Source organism: Rhinolophus sinicus, chromosome 3 (genome assembly GCF_057876585.1).
Source record: "Rhinolophus sinicus isolate RSI-liver-muscle chromosome 3, RSI-T2T, whole genome shotgun sequence".
Lineage (NCBI taxonomy): Eukaryota > Metazoa > Chordata > Mammalia > Chiroptera > Rhinolophidae > Rhinolophus > Rhinolophus sinicus.
Genome location: NC_142503.1, coordinates 82,803,462 through 82,816,948, shown reverse-complemented (window position 1 = coordinate 82,816,948; position 13,487 = coordinate 82,803,462). Strand labels below are relative to the sequence as shown.

At 35.2% G+C, this 13,487-nt stretch overlaps 2 pseudogenes; both read right to left on the bottom strand.

Annotated features, from left to right (window-relative positions):
• Positions 1-10,636: 10,636 nt before the first annotated feature.
• Positions 10,637-11,401, bottom strand: LOC109445558 (large ribosomal subunit protein eL31 pseudogene; annotated as a pseudogene).
• A 256-nt stretch (positions 11,402-11,657) lies between these two features.
• Positions 11,658-12,922, bottom strand: LOC109445557 (serum response factor-binding protein 1 pseudogene; annotated as a pseudogene).
• Between the last annotated feature and the right edge of the window lie 565 nt (positions 12,923-13,487).

The window sequence follows — 13,487 nt, the reverse complement described above, 5'->3', positions numbered from 1 at the left end:
ATGTTTTCTTGTCAGACATTTTGGATTACAACAAGCTTTCGTTTCATTTTATAGTAATACTTCACTTTTCATTTTAACTGACTGCTCAGCAATTACGGACACTGTGTCCATGAATCTACCTTTCCCTAGATAAATGACATTTTTCCTTAATTCCTTAATTCAACAATCATGGTCAAATGGCGTTTGGTCCGTGTGTATGTTAGTGTGTGTCTGTGTTAGTGTGTTAGTGTGTGTGCGTGTGTGTGTGTGTGTTTCTGTATCTGTTTTTTTTCTTACATTTCATGTAGGATCCCCACATTTACATTTCCTACGCTGAAAAAAAAAATAATTTGTATTTACTCCTGAGTAAACAAATGATTATGACATTATAATCCCATACCTAAATAAGCTCCTTTAAGTGTTCAAATTTTTTTGTATGAGACACATTATGTCTTCACTAACCTGAGAAAGTACTATTCGTAAACTTAGAACAACACATTTACCTAACCCATACCCTTAGGCAGAAATCAAGTAAAGGGAAATACATTTTGTAAATAAAGTTATACTAATCCACCACTATGTCAGTACCACTGTAGCCCACAGTGACACGGTATAGGAAGCATAAGTTCTAAGTCACAGAGACAAGGACCTGACCATATGAATGCTCTGTACTCTCAGACTACCTGGGCCCTAACAAAGACCAGCATATCTATCTAATCTATCTACTCTATCTATCTATCTACTCTATCTGTCTGTCTGTCTATCTATCTATCCATCCATCCATCCATCCATCCATCTATCTATCTATCTATCTATCTATCTATCTATCTATCTATCTATCTATCTATCTATCTATCTTCTATCTAAATCCACCCCCCCTCCATGTGTGTGTGTGTGTGTGTGTGTGTGTGTGTGTGTTCCTTCCACCTTCCTTCTCTCCCTCACCACAACTAAGAATTCCCTCTTTCTTTAGAAGACAGTTCCTATGCCCAGAGAATGTGACTAACATATACCTGTTGACATCTTCATAGATTTGGTGGAATAAGCACTCCCCAGATGTTTTCTTTTCTTTGTCTGTTGCATGGTTGATCTCTTTAAAGAGTCAGTCATATCAGATACATTTGTTCCACAAGCTGCATTCTCTGAATCATCTGATGAAGACAGGGAATCAAATTACAGTTAGTACAGTCAATACAGTTAAGTTATAGTCTATAAAATCAAGTCAGTTGAGAGATTACCTCCTCACCAAATCCCTGTCCCGGGGCTTAGTCTATCACCTGGGATATTATAGGGTGAGACATCCCTAAGCCATCAGCAATATTCAGTGTATTATATTGTATTATGACATCACTGAACTTCAGGGACCCAATGTATTATGACATCACTGAACTTCAGGGACCCAGCTAGTATTCAGGGGACTACAGGACTGCCACAAATAACTAGAGTGATTCCTTTTATGCAATGGAAATCTATTAACTTGATTTTTTATACTTTTGATATCAAAAATAAAGAATATGTGACTTGGATTGTACCAAGGAAATTATTTTATGTTTCTAGAGCAACCACATTAATAAATCTCCCTAATGGTGAAAATAAGGCAGTACCTGAGAAAACTAGGCTTACAACCATGCCTGTCTTACAGAAAACTGTTAATGTTATATCTTATTATTAGCTCCCTCTAACTTACGTACAACATAAACTCTATGTGAGGTGCATATTAGTGTATACATGAGGATTTGAGATCATCTCATGACTCCATACATCTATAGCATTTACCGAATCTCTCCCACTCTCTCCCTCATGTATTTTATAGAAAGCCATTGTCTCTTTTGCTATCACTTCCCAGTGACGTGGGTACACAGGACGCCCCTGCTTTGACATCCCCTGGCCCTCATCATGAATCCTGCCCTTGTCAAGTCTGAAGGGCTCATTCTCCTGGCTTCTGTTCCAAGCCCCAGTCTACATCATCTGGAAACAGCTGGGCTCTGTGTAGGGTATGAACTCACCAGTGTACACAATTTCTTTTCATCTAAGTCGAATTTGCTGTTTAATCAATGCACATTTTTACAATTTCTAGAATGATATGTTTCAATTCTAAAACTACTATTTCAGTATTTTTAACCAGTTTTTGTTGTATTTTTTCAAGATTTTGCATCTTTAAAAATTATAAACATTCTCTATGAGATCCCAACACATTGTTCAATGAATTTATCGTCTTCAGAGGTAAATGTGATGTTTTTCGTATTGCAGAATCTGTCTTCTAGTTGTGAGTTTTATAGTTTTAGACTGTGAGCTTATCCTCAGCAAGGCCTTACCTATTTGAATGTTCAATAGGGTTGATTAACGATGAAGAGGTCTTTTACATTTTCTTGTCAGATATTCTGGATTACTACAAGCTAGGGTTTCATTTTATAATAATACTTCACTTTTGATTTCAACTGACAAGTCAGCAATTACGGACACTGTTCCATGAATCTATCTTTCCCTCGATAAATGACATTTTTCCTTAATTGCTTATTCAGCAATCATAGTTCAATGGTGTTTTGTCCGTGTGTTACTGTGTGTGTGTATGTGTGTGTGTGTGTCCATTTTTTTCTTACATTTCACATACTATCCCAATTACATTATATACTCTGAAAAAATACAAATTGTATTTTCCCTGAAATAATAAATTCTTATGACATTATAGTCTCATCCCTACACAAACTGTGTTACGTGTTCAAACTTTAATTTTCAAACTTCTTCTATGAGCCACATTCCGTCTTCATCACCTGAGAAAGTACTGTAGGTAAACTTATAAAAACAACATTTACTTAACCAATACCCTTAGGCAGAAATCAAATAAGGGAAAATAAAAACATTTTGTAAAAACATTTATATTAATCTACTGCTATGTCTGTACCATTGTAACCCACAGTGACACAGTATAGGTCACACAGTTCTAAGCTACAGAGACAAGGCCCTGACCATCTGAATTTTCTCTAAGACTATCTGAGCCCTTAGACAGACCAGCCTATCTCTCTCTCTCTATCTACCTACCTTCCTATCCATCCATAAATCATTTATCTATCTATCCATCCATTCTCTCTCTCTCTCTCTCTCTCTCTCTCTCTCTCTCTCTCTGCCTTTGTGTGGGTGTGTATGTGTTCCTCCCACATTCCTTCTCTCCCTCAACACAAGTAGGAATCCTCTCTCTTTCTCAGGAAGACAGTTCCATATCCAACGTGTCTAATACATGCCTGTTGACATCTTCACAGATTTGGTGGAATAAGCGCTCTCCAGATGTTTTCTTTTCCTTGTCTGTCGCATGGTTGATCTCTTTAAAGAGTCAGTCATATCAGACACATTTGTTCCACAAACTGTGTTCTCTGAATCATCTGATGAAGACAAGGAATCAAATAACAGTTAGTGCAATCAATACAGTCAAGTGACAGTCCATAAAATCAAGTCACTTGAGAGATTACCTCCTCACCAAATCCCTGTTCTGACGGGGCTTAGTGTATCACCTGCGGTATTATGGGGTGAGTTATCCCTAAGCCATCGGCAGTGTTCAGTGACCCATGTATTATAACATCACTGAACTCTAGAGACCTAGCCAGTATTCAGGCACTACAGCACTGCCACAAAGCACTAACTAGAGTGATTCCTTTTATACAATGGAAATGTACTATTAACTTGATGTTTTACGTCTTTCACTTGATATCAAAACTAGAGGATACGTTACATGGACTACACCAAGGAAATTATTTTACGTTTCTAGAGCAACCACGTTAATAAATCTCTCCTATTGGTGAAAATAAGGCAGAACCTCAGAAAACTAGGCTTAGAACCATGCCTGTCTTACAGAAAATTGTAAATATATCTTGTTATTAGCACTCTCTAACTTATGCACAACCTAAACTGTATGTGAGGTGTGTATTAGTGTATACATGAGGATTTAAATGATCTCATGATTCCATACATCTATAGCATTGACTGAATCTCTCCCACTATTAGGAAGTGGGAGAGACTGAATTAATGTTGACCCTCTCTCTCATATATTTTTACAAAAAGCCATTGTCTTTTGCTACTCTTTTGCTATCACTTTACCCAGAGACTAAGATACAGAAGCCCCTGGTTTCACATTCCCTGGCCCTATCATGAATCCTGTCCTTGTCAAGCCTGAAGGGCTCCTTCTCCTCCTTCTGTTCCAGGCCCCAGTCTACACCACTTGGAAACAGCTGGGCTCTGTGCAGGGTTTGAACTCAGTGGTAAGCTCCATTCTATGTCTTACCCATCACTGACTACTCCTCCTCCCTTACGCATACCTATTTAGCCTCCTTCCCTCTTCTTTCCCACCAGGAGGCCTTGTCTCGGTGTTCCTCCCACTTACCACGGTCCCAACTTCTTATAGTCAATGAACAGTAGGCACACTTCTCAAGAAATTTTCAGCTTGTTCGCTATCAGAAAAAGTAAAAACAAAAATTAGATACTATTTTACATATGTCAAACTGTTAAAAATTAGATAAAACTATACAAACGATTGTAAGGATATGTGTGAAAAAAGGAATCTTCATGATCAAAAATGGTAAGTGAAATAAGTCAGACAGAAAAAGTAGTGTACCATATGATTTCACTTATATGTTGGATATAAACCTGAAAGCAACAAATGAACACGATAAAATGAAGTATTGACCTATGTAGCTGTATTGGTGAACAATTAGCCAACATTTTGCAAAATTAAATAAGCATATAACGTATGACCTTATAATCTCATTCCATAGAGGTAATATTACAAGGGTAATATTTATAATAATATTTATACTAACAGGGAGTTACAATTTTATTTAGTGTATTCAATAAAATAATTAGAAATGGTTCTCTGACCAGGTTAGTGACTAAGGAGAATTATTAACTCAATAGTCAGTACATTTTAAATAGGAAAAAAAAAAAAAAATTTCTCCCAAAAGTAAAATGGTTCAGATTCAGTCTAGATCTAAGAGAAAGGATTGTTCTAAAGATCCCTTACTGTATTAGTGTAATGACGAGCAGGGGAAAAGAAGAAGGAACACACACTAGAGTGGGGCTAATGAATTTATTTAGCAATATCTAATCAATTTATTTAGCAATATGCAATAGCAAAAGACAAAGGCAATTAATAGAATGTGTTAATGTCAGAAAGTAAAGGTGGTTAAGACTAAACTATATACATTGATAATGTCATGTCAAAGGAGTATACATACATATAAGTTTAAGGAGATCCCAACGTATGTTTACTATTGATCAAAAATCACTTGGCTAAAGACACAAATAACATCAGTAAGGAGTATCCAAAAGCAGTAACAAGCTCTATAGGATAATAACTATTACAGTAGATGTCAAAAACTCACCAAACTGGGGGAGAACAACACTGGGAAAGTAATAAATCAAAACCTTACTAGATCTGTAGCTGAGAGAAACTCAGGCATCTCCCACACCACTGCTTACAAGTTCCCAAGAATGTTGTTGTTGATGACGTTGTTGTTGCTGTTGTTAGAAGTCAAGGCATATTCTGATGTTATAAGCTGCAAGCTGCATATAAGATTTCAAGGTGTTAACAACCTGAAGAATGTTGCTGTTATTGTTGTTGTTGTTGTTGTTGTTAGAAGTTAGGACATCTTCTGACGTAAGCTGCAAGCTGCATACAACTTTTCTAGATGCTAACAAGTTCTCAAGAAGGCTAACCATGGGGAACAACACTGGAGAGTCCGGGAACCAGCCAGACCTCACCAGGTTCATGGCTGAAAGTCAGGACATCCCCTGGTGTTATAAGCTGCACATTGCTAGAAGTCTTCAAAATGTTAGAATGATGAGAAATCACCAATGACAAATGACAAAATGACAAAATAATAATAATTACACTGCCAACTGAGGTCTGTCTTATATATTTTCTCAGATGTACCTTAGAGCCAAGTTTCTTGTTCCTGCCTCCCCCTCCAGGAATGGCCAATCCCAGGAGGGTCTGGCAGTTACTGATATGCATGCTGCCCAATCAGCCAAAGGGCCAATTCATCTGGATAAACAATATCTACTGTTCTTGCTTGGGACCATCAGCCCAAGGTCTTCCAAAGCCTGGCAACGTGCCTGTCACGTCGTCCTGATATAACTTAGCTACTTCTTCACTTCATCTGTTGATGTGGGCGAAACAGACAGAACAAAGAGGGAATTCTCTCAACCCCTGATCAAGAATTTATTTAACCCTAAGCTAACCATCACCTCACAACACGGACAGAACAACAAACATCATCTCATATCTCCCCTACTCAAGAGAATGAGACCAAACAGAAAACCTCAACTCACGTCTCGCCTGCTCGGTAGAATGAGACCAAAGGGGGACAGAAAAGCAACCTCATCCTATATCTCCCCTGCTTGAGAGAATTAGACCCTGAAAGCAACATTATCTCATATCTCCCTGCTCGGGAGAATGAGACCAAAGGGGGAATTTACTCAATCTCTGACCATAAAAATCACCTCACATACAGGAACAAATAAAAGCTAATAGGCAAAAGCTCACATCAACCAATGAAGGCAAATTTTCTTTAACATTTTCCCTACAATTAGTTTTCTATTGCTGCTGTAGGAAATTACCACAAAATTTGTAGCTTAACATAAAAATGTATTATCTTATAGTTCTATAGGTCAGAAGTCCAAATTTGGTCTTAAAGCCTAAAATCAAGGTGTCAGCAGGACTGGTTCCATCTGTAGGCTGTAGGGGAAAATTTGTTCCCCTGCCCTTTCAAGGTTCAAGAGTCCTCCTGCATTCCTTGGCTCTTGTTCCCTTCCTCCATTTTAAAAAAAAACATCACTCAAGCATTTGCTTCCATTGTTACATCTTCAATCTATCACTCACCTGGGTTCCTCTTATAAGGACTTTTGTGTTTACATTGACCCCACATAGTAATCCAGAAAAATCTTCCCCTTTCAAAATCCTTAACTTGATCCCATCTGTAAAGGCTCTTTTGCCATTTAAGCTAATATAGTCAAATGTTCTGGGGATTAGAGGTCAACAACTTTTTTAGAGGGAGATGGGGAAGAATGGATATCATAACATTTTAAGAGCAAAAATAATTCTCTATAATACAGCATCCATGAGCCTTACTTGAAAATGCATCTGGTGCTTCCTTAGGCAGCACATATATGAAAATGGATCCAAAAAATTAACTTGACAATCAAATCCAGCGAAACAAGATTAAAAAAAAAATCCCTAATATGGTAAAATGACTGAGGATGAGCACTAAATCCACTTAAATACAAAAATAAAACAGAACAAGTATGGAGATGATGATTACAGAAGAGAAAGATTTTAAGATCTTTCATGAAGTAAAAATAGCTACAAAAACTAGAAGATGGGGAGAGAGGAGACAGGTAAAAATGTGTTAATTTCATCTTTAAGGGTAAGTTTAATTTACACTACCCAAAAGTGAAATAAAATTATAACCATCTCAAAATTTTTTATCTTCACTCTTAATCATAAGGGGTATTTTAAGTATTAATAAACATTGTTTATAAAACATTTAAAGATCATTTAGCTTCATTCCTATTTCATTTTTCTGATAAGCTCAAGCATAATTAAATTTCATATTTTAATTAATTGTGGTATGATTGAATTTCTGCAAATAACTTCTATTCCTCTTTCCATCTATCCATTCATCCATTTATTCTTCTATTTATATATCGGCATAGATATGGATACTCAACTAAGATGCTATCCAACTAACGTTGAAAATGGCTATACTTGAATAATTTGGAATAATTTTTAAACTTATAAATTTTAAGAACTTTTGTATTTCCATTTTACTATGTGTCACATACAAAAACACTAAATTCATGCTAAAAGTCAAATAAAATAATGTAAATCTAGGGAAATATTTTGAAAACTTTTGATAATTAGTTTAGCATTGCTTTCTCTGAGAACTTCCTATCTTTTAAAGTACTTTTGCTTAATAATAAGTTATCACATCTTCAACAGTTACTGATTTTTAAATGAGTATAATAGTCTTGATACTTTTACATATTTCTTATAAACACAGGGTAGAATGTTTTGCCATAACTTATTACATTATAATTATATAACTGTCAGCCAAAAATGACCAGTGGCAGCACAGAAACATATTCAAACATTACTGACTTATTCGGTCTGGTACACTATCCAATGATAGTAAAATGCACATGAATATAATTATATAACTTATTACTGCTCAGTGAGGTACCCTGTCTTGAAGACATTCTCATAGGTCAAAGATCTTTCTTTCTTTCCTTTTTTTTTTTTTTTTTTTTTAACATTGGCTCTCTAACATTAATGGTAACTCAGGCCATGGCATAAACTCTTCTGGATAGACAGCTATGGTAACACATAAAGTTGGGCTGAGTCAGTGATAAATTGTCTGCTACTAAATTTTTAATGGGGAAAGAAAATTCCCCAAGAAATAAGATGTACAGCAAAATATGAACCCCATAAGGGCTGGATCTGTGATCTACCTTGTTAACTGATGTATCCTTAATGTCAGAACAGTAGTAAATATTTGAGATTTATTGAACAAATATATGTACAAATATATGTACAAATCTATAAATAAATAAAGATTAATGAATTCAGAGTCACAAGTGTGTTGAGCTTTTCTCTGGGTTTAATTAGTTAATTTGTAGTAGCTGAAGGTATAATACAATGAACCTCATAAAAGAACACAGCTACATAGACTATTTTAGCTTTAAAAGTCATTTATATACATCATTTCTTCTCACAAAAGAATGAATAGTAATGATAATGTATAAAGGGGAAAGGATAAGAAAGCCTCAGGGAGGTAAACAATCTTCTAGGTCTTATAACTAATGAATATGGAAAGAATCTATTTACTAAATTAACATGAAATAAATTGGTCTTGTCTTAACTTAGGAGTAGTCATATTCTTTTTTAAATGCTGTTCTTGATAATAACAGTGTACAAGCTTACTAGAGACATTAGTTGTCAGGTTAATATTAGGTCGGTGCAAAAGTAATTGCGGTTTAAAAGGTTAAAAATTGCAAAAACTGTAATTACTTTTTTACCAACCTAATGTATCAGTGGAAATTCTGCCTTAATGAACCAGCTATAGAACTTCTAATAATGCCTAACTTTTTAACATTCTTGAACAACCGATTTTAGAGGTCAAAGACACTGACCAGAACAGCACTTCCTCTCAAGAGGAAGCTTGAATAATAGACTTCACACCCTAATACACTGTAAGATCCAATCTGTACCAAGTCTCTCTGTTGAATGGAAACTGTCCAAAGAGAAGTGTGAGCCTGAGTAAAAGGGAAAAAAACAAAAAACAAAAAACAGATTGTGAAAAGAAGGCTATGAGTTAGCCTTCTCAATTTTTATCTGCTTGGCATTTGCTTCTGGCAATAGGTAGAATAAAGGTCAGAGGATTAGGTAAGCAAAGAAAATGCCAGAGAGGTCTAATATCCCAAACCCTTCCTCCAATCTTCTAATTCCATTAAGACTCCATATTAAATGTGTAGCTTTAAAGGAAAGAAACAAGTGAGGTTAGTTCCTGTAATGACCTGGCTCGAGTGGGATTTATGAATGTGAGGCAGAGTAATTTAATAGCAGGGGCTTGGGAGAAAGCCCTGAGTGTGAATCCCAAATCAATCACTTAGTACCTATTGGAGATTGAGCAAGCAAGTGGAACCTTCTGTATCCCAATTTCTTCATTTTAAAATGGTGGCAATCCTACAGAGTTGAAGATTAAGAGATAAAAATCTTCATACACTCTCTGGATGATTGATAGCACTTAATCAAGAGTTGAATGAATGCTGAGTGCTTTTACATAAATTGTTGGTATAAGAAATTACAAGTCTAAGTTAAATCAAAATGTCAGGGTTTAGCACTGACATTTTAGTAAAATCAAACTGAAGACACTTGAAATAGCTAATTTACTTTCAACACTTCTAACTATTCTCACATTCTACTTAAGTTTAATGATGAAAGTCATTTTAGTCAATTTCCCTTCTTTGTTCTCCTTTATTACTGTGTTTCCCCAAAAATATGACCTAGCCAGACCATCAGCTCTAATGTGTCTTTTGGAGGAAAAATTAATATAAGACCCAGTCTTATTTTAATATAAGACCAGATATAGTATAATATAATACAAATATAATGTAATGTAATATAATATAATATAATATACTGGGTCTTATATTAATTTTTGCTCCAAAAGACGCAGTGGAGCTGATGATCCAGCTAGGTCTTATTTTCAGGGTAACACGGTAGTCCAAAATGGCAATTCTAATTTGCCTTTGAGCAACTTCTGAAAGAATTGCTTCTCAAAAATTTTCTTGAAAATTGGCATAGTGCTGCTTTGATGAATATGCTTTCATATTCTCCATTTAAATACACTTTAAAATGAGAGCACCAACAGATTAAATGCAAAAAAAAAAAAAAAAAAATTACATCTGATTTCTGGCAGTGGTTCTTTTAACTACCTGTGGTAAGAAAAAGTTTTTCCTGTGGTGCTGAAAATATATTTAACATTTCATGGTGTCAAAATTTTTGTAGTTAAGTTTCCTTATGGGAGTTTCCATAATAGGACAAAGTAATGATTTACAAGTTTTATATTTTATTTTTATTTGTTGACAGTTTTGTAACTTTATTTGACAATCAGCAGTTACTTCTCATCCACAGTAACTCTGCAGATTTTTTAAAGTTGTGACAGGTACGTAGGTATATAGAACTTACTTGGTGAATCTTCATGCTCATTATGCTTTCTGGACAACGGCGCCCGGATGTGGTGTGGGACATTCCTTATTCCTTTGGTCCAGACAGATTTGTTGAGTCTGGTGTTAATGTGCACATCTAGGGTTCCCATCTCCTTCATGGCAAATTTCCGGATCTCTTTGAATGTCCGAGGGGCACGCTTCTTGAAACCCACTCCATGGATGCGCTTGTGAATGTTGTTGGTGTATTCTCTGGTCACAGAACGGCCCTTCTTCTTCTCACTACCCTTCTTTGTGGGAGCCATCTGCCGGGCCCAAGTTGGGAAGCTGATTTACAAGTTTTTAATAAACTAAGCCAATCATCACAGGAGATAGCAGTTACTAATCCACAAATGGTTTGCAACCAAAAATCTTTTAACAGAGGCATCAGCATTCAGTGTCTAGTGTCAATATTCGAGATTTCTTGGAAATAGATTTTATTTTTTTAAACTGTAACAAAAAATATTTTTACTTGTATAATTTATTACCTGTTTGTCCATAGTAAAAGTTACTATAATTTTGCAAAAAAAAAAAATAACTTTTAACAACTGTGATGTATTTTAAATAGCTACCATTTCCTTGTAATTTGCTATTATTAATTTAAATATATTTTGACATTTAAAGCAAAAAAACATAAAGCTGGACAAGTGAAATACACTTCATGATAAGAACAAATGATAAAATATGAGACAGTTGTAATCCCAAAATTATTTCATAGAGGAAACATTTTGGAACATATTATTAAAAATCAATTTAAGTTATGTGAAAGGCTTATGTAAACATAACTTGAACACACATAAAAAACAAAGACAAAAACAAACTTATTTTTATAAACCCAACAAAAAGACTTAGTCAAATAAATGTGTAAATGATAGATAGGCTAGTAAAAAAATTATATAAAAATTTTCTAAGAGTTCATTTATCAGTTATCTAATGTAAATTTTCCCCGAAACCAGTATCTTAGATTGCTATTCTTTTCACCTTTTGCTTGTTTCCCATGCAGGATGAAGGGGCAGCTGCAACTGCTGTTTCATATTTTCAAAGAAACTGTTTCATGATCTGAGGTTCATTTTACTGAAAACCCAGAGTTTTGCTTTTTGGGGGTTGTTTTCTGTAATTTCTTATAGAACTTTTAGATCCAGATAAAGAATGGAAAAACACTGATTCAAATTTCTGGCTTCTGTACTTGACTGGATTTTGTCATTTCTTATATTCCAATATGTTTCAAGTATATTTTTTTCAGGTAACACTTCTTGGTTTTTGTTGTTGTTTGTTATTTCTTAACTGAAGAATAGCGACTACATTCCGTCTTTTGTAATGAAGAATGCATTTCCCAATAAAGAAGTCATCACTACTATTACTTACCCTGAGACATGATGACTGTTTGTAAAACCTTCATTCTTCATGTAAATCTTTCCCATCACTATTATTACCAAGAGGGCTATCATACCCTTTCTTTTTGTTGGTTTTACTTGGTGTTTTTATTTTGGGGTCAGCAGTGTCACCCGGAGTTCAGGGAGAAGTACAGAACCCTTTTCAGAAGTCTTTGATAAAGAACTGCAATATCCACTACTTTGGATCCATGTTCCATCTCAGCTATTTTTTGATTTGTAATATTTATTGGTTTCTTTGCCTATATTTAGGCTTCTTTCCCCTTTTGTTCACTGATAACAGTCCCTTCACGCTGTAACTTAGTTGGATTGTCATTTAAACATAAATTGAACTTGGCATGATTTTCTTACAAAGCATTCTCTAATGACTTAACATCAGCAATGCTTTGCTATATGCATTTTTTAAAGCTCTTTGACAGCACATTTTAGCATCCATTTCATTTTGACAAAAGCCACTGAATCCTGATGATAAAACCGACTTTTGATTGTGTGATTCACAGATTTTCTTTTAGACAGGTAATACCTTGAAAACATCAATTTCACTCCCTTTACTTAGTAGATAAACAGAGTAAACATTCAGAGTCAAAGAGGCGATTATTGTGAAAGTAGGAGGAGATTCCCAATCTCTTAATTTCCAAGGCCTTTCCACTGCACCATGCCACTTCTTAAGGATATTTTTTTATATTAAATCTAGTTATTCATGGAGTTATTCATATAACTAAAAAATATAAAAAGAAAAAGATTTCTTAATTTATTGCTTTACCTCTGCTATGATTTAATTTCTCTAAAATTTCTAACATGCCTAAAGTTACTAGCCCAACCTCTCTACTCTTTTCTCTTTGTAAGCCCTGGTGAAAATTCTCATTACTTCATTTACCTCATTACTTCAGCTGTCACCGCCCATGTCCATACAGAAGAGTCTCAAGCTTACATTTCCAGGACTGGCATACCTCCAGTTCTTTAAATTCCAATGTAAGTGAGCAAGCACCACCACAGATGTCAATGTGCAAAACAAATCCAAAAAAATAAACTTTCAAAAACATGCAAGTCTGGACATTGGTGAGGGAAACTTTAGTAAGAGGAACTACTGCAATAGAGAAACACTCCAACTATTCAATCTATAAGTGCCTTAAAAGTCAGACATAAAGGACTTTTTCCCGGAGGAATAAACAAGACTAAAGGAATAAGGTGTCAGGAGTGGGACAAGTAGGTGGCTTATCTGACAGTTGAGCAGGAAATCTTTTTCTCTGTTATTCCACTTCTTGGGGATGAGGGTGGGGGAGCTTTAGTGAAAGAGTTGTTCCATGTCCCAGTGCTTTCATAATAAGTCAGAGTTTAGAGGGGAGTCTCTTACCAGACATTCTA